Below are 10285 nucleotides of genomic sequence, written 5' to 3'. Positions count from 1 at the left end.
GCGAGATCATATCTGTCTACTCAGTCCTGGCAGGCGACTGCTCTCTGTAATTTGGTTGGATATAGGAACTGTAACTTGGTTATGTAGGAAAGCTGGTATGTGATGCCACTTCCCAGAAGAGAGCGCTGAGTCTCCTGGCCTCAGATAGTGATCCCAGGTGTCCGGGCCATTTTATCTCCCAACAACTGCCTCCTTCCGCATGAATTCCACTCCAAGGATTTCCAAGTCTATTTGCATGGAGGTGTTTGTGTTTACTTAACACCACATAAAAATAGGTCAATCTGCATTCTGGGCCCCCAGGCTGTGGCCCTCCCCACCGCTCTGGGTTTTTTGCACGTTGTGGATTGGAACTTGCCAAATTGTTCTTGGAAGAGAGTCAGAGGCAGAGCGCAAGCTTCAGGGAGGGTGGGGTGGGCGGGGTGGGGGGGATGCCGGGCTGAAGTACACGCCAAGGTCACCGGGCTCTTTCCTTCCTATGGGGGAAAGGGCTCTGGCCTCCCAGGGATCTTGGGCTGGCAGGGTGGCCGGACAAAGCCAGGGTGGGAGGACTGTCCAGCTCTATCTGGTTCACCCCACCTTGTCCTTGGCTGCTCTGCCTCACTCTGGGTCCAGAGGGGGAGAGAGAGATCAGGTGTGTTTGCCTGAGCCAGGGGAGGAGCTTGGAAATGCCTGTCTCCAGGCCACAAAGAGGAAGAATGCCACCTCTCACCATTAGTGTGATTCATTGCTGTCACAGCTACACTCCGGGGGGCAGAATCAGCCAGCTCAAGCCAACCGGCTGCTGATTTTATGGAGCCGGCCTCAGCCCTGTGCCCGCTTGCACAATAATAGGGCACCTGCCAAGGCAGCGATGACTGGGCAGGTGATGCTGGATCGGATGTCATGGGAGGCTTGGGCTGGTAGGGGCTGGTAGGGGGAGGGCCCCCTGCACTGTCCGGAGGAGTGGGCTCCTGCCTCTGAGCCAGGCTCGGAGGCAGGCCAATGGAGGAGAAGGAGGCTCAGGATATTCCCTGGTCTCCCCCTCTCCTCACCAGCTGAGTGAGCTCAGGCATACTCCAGCATCTCTGTCAATTTCTTTGCAAAACATTGTCCTTCCTAGCCATAGGGTGTGCTGGGTGCCATTGAAACCCTGGGAATGCCACTTAAGCCGCAGTTTCCTTCCCCGTGCAATGGGTCCATCAATAACTTTCCTCTTCCCTCACAAGTTCAAAGTGATACAATGTACATAAAACACTGACACTTATACATATACTACATGCAGATAGTATATTATTAATATTTATATTACCATTCATTTCCTTATGCATCCTTTCTGTGGTAGCGGGGTGCCCCTTCTGTCTGTCAGACCTGGGTTCGAGTTCTGCCTCACCTACATTACAGTGCAATTTCCTCCTCTGCAAGACGGGTAGCACAACACCGGCTTGGTTGAGTCACTGGAAGGAACGAAGCAGCTCAAGGAAGCTGAAGCTCTTTTGGAACCCTCGAGAACCATGAAGTGGATGGGATTGTTACCAAGTGAGGATTTCTGGGCACCGGACTTTGAGAAGACACAGCCATTTAATAGGCCAGACTCGGCCATCTGTGAAATAAATGACAAAGATGGGTACAAAGCCAGAGGTGGTCATTTGGGCCACACCAAGATAATCCAGAAGGTCACGGAGGAAGGGCAGGAGCAGAGAGGGTAGGCCTGGAGCTGCTTTTCAGAGATAAGGGGGGACGTGAGCACTAGGAGGTCAAGGACCACCACTGGAGAGAATAACCCCTATTCTAGTTCAAGCTCAGATGTGAGTTCCGAGAAAAGTCAAGAATGCGTTTCTCTCCAGGGTATTCACTGTGGGAGAGGTGGGTCAAACAGGTTCGCCCTTGCCAGCAGCTGTAGAAACAGAAGAGGACGTCTGCGTCTCTGCCAGCTCAGGGAGCAGAAAGCCTCAGTGACCTTGACTCTCATAGTACATAGCCCTTTGGCAACTCCCAGGACCTGTGTGCCCCACGACTCAGGTCATCTTAAAGCCAACACTTAAGGAATGGACCCTCCAGGACCCACCTCCCCTGGCCTCGCCTTATAAGACCCCAGTGACCCTGGCATTGGCAGCCACAGCAGGAGACAGGCACCAACGCTCCTTGGGGTTCAGGACCTCTGGGCGGTACTGATGGGGCCTGACGGCTGCCACCTTCCCTGCTAAGACTGCAGGGCCATGCATGCCAGCAGCCGCAGACCAGCCTCAGCCAGGATGCAGGGCTTTCTAGGGGCTTCTGGCTTCTTCCCAGCTGCAAGCCAACACCGGGAGGATTGCAGGGGGCCTGGACTCCGAGGCCATGCGCTCTGACGTGCGGCCCCAGACACGCAGGGGTGGCGGAGCTGGAACATTCCTCCTGGGAAGGCTGGTGGTGCGGGCCTTCGCCTCTTGGCTAGTTTTTGAGCACCAGGCAGATGGTGCTCAGCTGACGTTCCAGGATGCTGCCCTCCCATCCCAGCAGCCCAAAAGTGACCACCCAGACCTTTGCCCTGAGACTAAAGAGTCAGGGGACAGTTGGAACACTGCTTGGGGAAGATGCAGGGGGGCTGAGGCATGGTGACCAAGGATATTGTCCCACTGGGTATGACCATGCTGGAAGAGGGACCAGGACTTGGGGCTACCTCTCCATACCTCCCAAAGGTCTCCTTGATCTGTGGGTCTGGGGAGGAAAGCAGAGTATGGCTGGGTGGTCCTCTTTGGCTCCAGCCTAGAATAATCAGACAAAGGGAGGGCGCAGGGGTTGGGGGTGTCTTTGCCTGCCCTAGAGCTTTCTGAGACAACAGAGGAGCACTCCCACCCCATTTGGCCCCATATCCTGAGAAAGACTGAAAGCAGCAGCACATCCGGACCCCAGCAGCGGCCAGCGGTGCTGTGCAGGTGTGGGGAGGAGAGGAAGGTTGGGGGTGCGGGGTGGGTGGTAGACCAGCAGAGATTGTGCTGAGGGTCGGGAGGGGAGGGTGCTCTGGGAACTGCCTCCGAGACGCCTTGGCAAGGGACTGGGCCCAGGGAAGGGACTGCAGTGAGGGTCCTTGCCTCCTAGACGGTCATCTCCGGGGAGGAGAGTGAAGTCCACATTCATGAGGACCTTCTCTGGCCAGGCTTTTACCCACGTCATCTCAATTCCTACAAGAACCACTCAAGGTAGGTGCTTCAACCCACTGTATACGTGGGAGAAGGAGACCTGGAGAAGTGATCTTCCCCAGCATCACAGTGTCTACAGCGAAGAGTCGGGATGCAAAGCAGCTTACTCGGGGCGCGTCTGTCCCACGGGGAGGTTCCTGAGTGGAGGGACCCATAGGAGGAGAGGCTGGGTGGTGCGCTGGGCATCGTGGGCCATGGGCTGAAGGAGGGCTCCCTTGTCCCCAGCGTCAGCTAGGCCAATGACCTCAGCTGGAGGTAGACATGAAAAAGTCTGAGGGAGGACTTTGGGTGTGAACAAGAGAGAGTAGACCTCCTTGACTCTTAGCTCCGGGCTTCCCCTGAAAGGAGAAATAGAAGCTTTCATGAAAATCACTTCAGGTCTTCGGGTAAAATGCTGGGGGGAATAGAGGATGGGAGGGGGAACTCCCCAAGAAGGACTCTGGGGGATCCGTTGCCGACCACCCACTCTGTCTCTGTGGGGGCAAACTAGTTCCTGCTACCTGTTCTAGGACGGGATTTCAGGGGAAGAGTCTGTGTTAGGCAGGTCCTGGGCCTCCCGTGTCACTAGAGAAATGATTTCACCTCCAGGATGCATTCATTTGCTTAACAGAACTGGGGGTCCACCATGTGCCAGGATCTGTTCTAGGCACTGGGAATCTAAGAATGAACACAGCAAAAATCCTTGCTTTCCTGGAGAAAAAAAACCAAAACACAACAAACTAAGGAGGGATTTGAGACATTGCAGAGTGGGTGTGAACAATTTAGACTGGGGTGTCAGGAAGGGTCTTCTGAGTCAATCAATGAAGAGAGGCATGAGCGGAGTTAGCCAGGAAGCTCTCTGGAGGAAGAATGTTCAGGAAGAGGGAAGAGCTAGTGCAAAGGTCCTGAGGCAGGAGCATGCCTGGAGGGTTAGAAGAGCATCAAGGAGATCAGTATGGCTGGAGGGGAGAGAAGGGACAGGAAAGTTGGAAACAAGGTCAAAGATGTCATTGGGGCCAGTATAGAATGGTTTATACTTTGAGCCCTCAAAGGGTTGGAGCAGAAGAGTGAGCCCTTTATAGAGACAAGGATGGGTAGGATGACTTTGGATGCCCTTTCTAGTTAGCCAGTCCATGACACAGGGTCTCCATTTGGGATCAAGATGCCTTCCTTTGCAGCATTAGGGGCTGGTAGGGGACACACTACGTGTGTATGTGTGTGTTTGCGGGAGGGTGTGAAAAGGCTGTGGCTGAGATCTTCACGTTTCTAAACCACTGACACGTTTGGACCAGGTAACTTCTTCAAGTGTCATCTAGCCCCGAGATTTCCAGATCTCTCCAAGTGCCTGGCTTGGAGAATTTCAGCTCGGCAGCCCTGAGCTGTCTAGAACATGCAGGTTTCCACTTGGGAACATGTGGCAAGGCTGGGTCACGGGAGCAGCTCGGCCAGCAGGCAGGACCCTCGGTGTCCTTGGGACAGACCTCAGCCCCTCTAGATCACGCCCCTCCCAGACCTGCCCTTCTCCATTTCCAGAGTCTTCCAGTCAGGAGGTGGCTCTCTGTGGGGTAGTCATCCCCTCCCCCGTCCCCCGCCCCGGGGGCAGGAGATTCCTCTAAGAGGGATAGGAGGCAAGTTGTCCTCTCTCTGGCTGGAACGGGTGGTCAGAGGGGCCCAGAGTGAGCCGTACCCAGCCTGCTTGCGGCCACCTTCTCCAGGCCACCAGAGGTCCAAGTGCAGGGGAACAGAGACTCGGCCTCTTCCGGCCGTGCCCCCTCTGGCACCGACCAGCGGCCCTCAGGGGCCTCGTTAGGCTACTACTATCTCCGGCTGGGCCGCTGGGGCGCAGCGGGCAGTCTGACATCACAGCCTGTGGTAAGTCACTGGGGGCTACGCTGGGAGGGTCCCCGGTGAGACTGGGTTGGTTGCCATGGAGCCGCTCCACACCAGCGCCCCCTCCCGGCCCCCAGCTGCTTCCCATCTCAGTCCTACTACCTGCAGCTGGGGGCTCAGGCTCTGGGCAGGGGCCTTGAAAAGACCCCCGCCTCGCCCAGGGGCTGCTGCCCAGGGCTTGGCCATTCTGACCTATCTCAGGAGACGCCCAGCTGAGGATGAGACCCGGGGGCAGTATCGATACAGGCAGAGGCCCGGTGGGCTGGAGGGTGGAGGTACAGCTGAGGGAAGTCTTGGGGGGCCCACAAATGGCCCTGGGAGTCTCCCTCAGTCACCGCTAGGGTGACCTTGGCAGGCACCCCCCCGCTTCGTGGAGGGCGCTGGCTGCAGCGTCTCTCCTGTAGGGGCAGAGGGGCCAGTGGCCGTGGCTCCCAGCTTCTCCCTTCCTCCGGGGGAAGTCAGAGACTCTCTGGCTGGGATCCCTGGCCCCAGCCCGTCCCTGCTGGCAGGCAGGCACAAGGTGTGGGCTCCCTCGCCAGCCCCTCCTCCCTGACTCTGTCTCTTCCTGCCCAGGGGCCCCGATGAGGTGTGGAGGGAGGGAGGGAGGGCCACACTTTCCAGCCAGGCCCTCGGCAACCAGGCCCTCGGCAACCAGCGCCTCGCTGCTCTCTGCCACCAAGGACACGCCTGCGGGGAGCCATGGACAGGTGGTACCTGGGTGAGTTCCCTGAACCCCCTGCCTCCCGCCTACTCAGACTCGGACACAGGTGTCCCCCTCCTCACTTTCGGGTGCAGCCACCTGCTCCCCCAAAAGGCAGGGAAAGCGGAAGCCAGGACAGGCAGGATTTCTAAACAAGGGCATCTCAAGGTGGAGTCCTGGGTATGGGGGGGAATCTCTGCCCTGAGCATCTCGGAGCTGCAGGAACTAGGAAGACCGCTTGTCTAACAGCCTCCTTTTCTGTCTGTCTGTCTAGCCACCTGTCCGTCTGCAGGAATTCTAAAGCCAGGCTGCTGGGTTCAAATCTTGTTTACCTGACTCTGTGCCTCAGTGTCCTCATCTATGAAATGGGGATGCTGATGAGGGCTTCATTACCTCAGGGCTGTTGTGATGATTACATGGTTTAATTCTTTTTTTTTTTTTTAAGATTTTATTTATTTATTTGACACACAGAGGCAGAGAGAGCGAGAGAGAAGCAGGCTCCCCACTGAGCAGGAAGCCTGACATGGGGTTCGATCCCAAGACCCTGGGATCATAACCTGAGCTGAAGGCAGCCACTTGACCAGCTGAGCCACCCAGGTGCCCCTACATGGCTTAATTCTTATTAGGTGCTCAGAACAGGGCCTCGCATGTAGCGTTAAAAATGCAGGTAACAACTTGTTTTTCCTATTTCTGCCACTATCTCTGCCTCTCTCCCTCCTTCCCTCCCTCCATCCATCTATCTATCCAACCTTTCCACCCATTTTTATATCCATTATTGCACATAGAATCCGCAGTAGCTTACAAAGACAGACAAAGGCACTAAGCTACTGAGAGAACACGTAGTAACAGGCACCCGGCGTCCTGTGTGGAGAGCGACAGTAGCTTTGGGAGCACAGCCTTGGGGGTCTGGATTTCTAGACCTGGTTTTGTCACTCTCAGGATGTTCCAGGCCAATCCCTCGAGCTCCTTGCCCTCCGTCTTTTTGGTCTGCCCAGTGGGCCTCCTGGCCCTGCCCTGGCCGCCCCCAGCAGTCGTTGCGGGGAGCGAATGATCAGCCTCCGCTTCTTCATCTGTAGAATGGAGCGAACACGGGTCCAGCGGGGCAGTGCCTATCGAGAGCCTGACAAGGGGCCCCTGGGTGGTGCCGTCGGTGAAGCATCTGACTCTTGGTTTCGGCTCGGGTTGTGATCTCCGGGCTGTGGGATCCAGCCCCACATGGACTCCGTGCTCACGGGGAATCTGCTTGGAATTCTCTCTCCCTCTCCCTCTGACTCAGGCACACTTGCTTCCTTGCTCTCATTCTCTCTCTCAAAATAAATAAATCTTAAAAATAAGTAAAGAGGGGTGCCTGGGTGGCTCAGTGGGTTAAAGCCTCTGCCTTCGGCTCAGGTCATGATCCTGGGATCGAGCCCTGCATCAGGCTCTCTGCTCAGCGGGGAGCCTGCTTCCTCCTCTCTCTCTGCCTGCCTCTCTGCCTACTTGTGATCTCTGTCAAACAAATAAATAAAATCTTTTTAAAAATAAATAAATAAGTAAAGAGCTTGACACAGGGTCAGCCCCTACTAAGCATTAGCTGGGCTGTATCATTCTCATGAATATTCATCGCTCAGCTCTGAAAGCAGAGAGCAGAATGGGTGTCAAGGCTCCTGGTCGCAGCTGTGATGTTCTCTCTCTACCTCACCCCCCACCCCACCCCCGCCCCCGTGCTGATTTTCGCTGGAGGGGGTTGGCTTTCCTGCATCCAACGGTTAATGTTCAACTGAAGCTGAGCGCCCTTTATTTTCCGGTGAGCACAAATACGACAGTGACAACAGTGACACTCTCTGTGTCCCAGGCTGTGTGCCCTGCTCTTCACAAGCTTTATCTACCTTTTCCGCATGACAACTCCCTGAAGCAGGGAGTACTCCCATTTCACAGACGAGAAGACCGAGGCACAGGGAGGTTCAGTAACTGGGCAGAGGCCATTTACTTAGCAGATGGAGGGGCCAGGAAATGAACTCAAACCTTGCTCCCCTGCAACCACCCCAGGGGGAGTAACAGGTGGATTAGGTCCCTTCGGCAGGACCAGCCCGCCCTCGGTGGACGCCGACGGCTGGCTTTGGGCCCGTGGCTACCACTGAGCGTTGGCCTGTTCTGGAGGCCAGTTCAATGGACAAGAACTCAGCCAGGAATGCAATCCCCCATGGAGTACCCAGCCCAGGGGTCTCCAAGGTGAAAGAGGCCACCACAGAGCCGGGAGGCCGCCTCAGAGGTGTAGGAAAGCACCTGACGCCCAAGGCCTGCCTGTGCGTCCTCCAACACGCCCCTCACTGGCTCTGTGACTCGGGGCCTCAGCTGCCTCATCTGTAAAATGGGAAATAACACAAGGCACAAAGGGATACTAGGTAGGAAAGTGCTTTGTGGGTCCGAAAAGCAAGCCCTTCTCCAGGTGGTCGACTCAGCCCCTTCCCGAAGGAGCCAATGGGGCAACACTGGGAAACCTGGGAACCCCGAATGGGCGCGGCCAGCCTGTGGAAGGAAAATGCCAGAGGCGGCAGGGAGAGAGGGATTAGTTAAGGATGACTGGAGCCTTTGTGACAGCAGCCTGTGAGCTGCAGGCTGCAGCCCCGAGGGGTGAAGGAAACAGGAAGGGTGTGGCTCAGCCCTGGAAGCCTGGACAGCAGTAGCCATGGTGGGCTGGGGTGGGCTGGGGTGGGCAGTGAGGTGGGAGCGGGTCAGGCGCCTGGGGACGGTCTCAGGGAAGCCCTGGGCGCCGGGTCAGAAGTAGCTGCTGAAGCCCTTGTCTCCTCAGCGGTCGGGGAGGTGGGCAGCTGCTTGGGGGCGGGTGTCTCTGGACCCCCGATGTGGCCCCTTAAGCTCTGGTGGACACTGACTATATTTTGAAAGTCCCACATCCCCCCCGTGCCCCAGCCCCAGCCACGGCTTCTCTGGCTAGAGGAAGAACACTGGCCTACCAGTCCCCAACCCTTCTCTGGAAATTTCCTTCGGGAGGGATTTGGCTCGCTCCTCCCTGCCCCTGCCTGTCCCCGCACCTCTTCCTGCCTCCGAGGGAGCCCCTCCACTCACCCTGGGGCTTCTCTTGTGACTAGGGCAAATATTACCTGCACTGTTAATGTTTAATCCCCCCCACCTCACCCCTGGTCTCCCTGCTGCCCAGCACTCTCCCCAGAGCAGAGCAGGAGAGGGACCAGCCCAGTCTGCTAGGGGAATGGCAGGGTCCACGACGGGCGACGGTGAGTGTGCGTGTACGTGCGTGAAGCAGGCGGTGGCCTCTCTTTGGACCACTTTTGGAGGGTTGAGCTGGACCCCTGGAACCCTTGCCTTCCAGAGACCCCAGCACCCCTCCCCAAAACTTGCCAGCCTCTTTAGACAATTTCAAAAACAATTACTTTGCAAAGGGGATGCTGTGCTAAGTCTGAAGGAATATAGCTTGAATGGCAGGACCTGGGGTGCCAGGTTAGAGCTGGGGTTGGAGCAGGGATGAGCTCTCCTCTTGATGATAGGACTTGCACCTGTCCTAGGTCAGTGTATCTTTACCTGAGCTCAGAGCAGGAGGGGAAGGGAGTTAGGCTGGCTTTGGGGCCAGAGCCAGAGCAGTGTGGGACACCCCCAGAAAGATCCCGTGATGGGGGTGACTTGGGCCTGGAGGCTAACAGGGGCCTCTGTTGACTGTGGTGGGCTTTGAGCTGGACCTAGAAAAGATGAGGGATTTGGGCGGGGAATGGCTCAAGACAAGGGATGAGGAGGAGGCCGTTTCTCAGTGACGGGAGCCACCTGTCTACTCATGGCTCTGGGGCTAACTCCCTCTGTCACCTTGAACAAGACCTGAACTGAATCCGGGAGACAAGGTTGATGGGCTCCCGCATGGGGACAGGTCCTGGGTCCCCATAGTCCCCCCTAGAGGCCCAAGCACTGGCCCCTTCTGGCCAGGGAGGCCGCACTGGGGACAACTGGATCCCCCAGGTCCCCCACCCCACAGGGCACGGTTCAACACAACCTGGGAGGTGCTGACTTCTACCTCAGACACTGCCTCCTTGGTGCCAAGGTGGGGCTTGAGCAGGTTAGGCAAGGGGGGCCACTCTCCACCATAGCAGCAAAGCCCTGGCCAGGAACCCTCGGGCTACCCAAAGGCCAGTGTGCTCAGTTTCCGGGGCTGGAGAGCAGAGCTGTGACCTCTGGTGCTGAGCAGCTCCAGCTTGGGTGGGCTAACGGCACAGGAGGCAGGGGACTGGGCCATATGTGGCCTTGAAATGTTTTGTGCCTTCTGACCATCTGAGAGGCAATGTAGCAAAGGGGTTAGGTACCTAGATTCTTAGCAGCCTATTACCTGGGTTCAAATCCCAGCTCTCCCCTTTATGCTGTGTTACTGTGAGGGCATTACTTAACCTCTCTGTGCCTCCAGCTTCTAGGGATTATATTGGAATCGTATCAGTGCTTCACGGGTGCTTATGATGGTAAAATGAGCTCACGTTTTGTAAGCCTTCCCCTGGCACATGGAAAACACTATATATTAATGTTTCTTTTTTTTTTTTTTTTAAAGATTTTATTTATTTACTTG

The sequence above is a fragment of the Lutra lutra genome, chromosome 10, assembly GCF_902655055.1.
Source record: "Lutra lutra chromosome 10, mLutLut1.2, whole genome shotgun sequence".
Classification (NCBI taxonomy): Eukaryota; Metazoa; Chordata; class Mammalia; order Carnivora; family Mustelidae; genus Lutra; species Lutra lutra.
The sequence above is the reverse complement of the archived record's forward strand: the minus strand, read 5'-3'. Positions refer to the sequence as shown.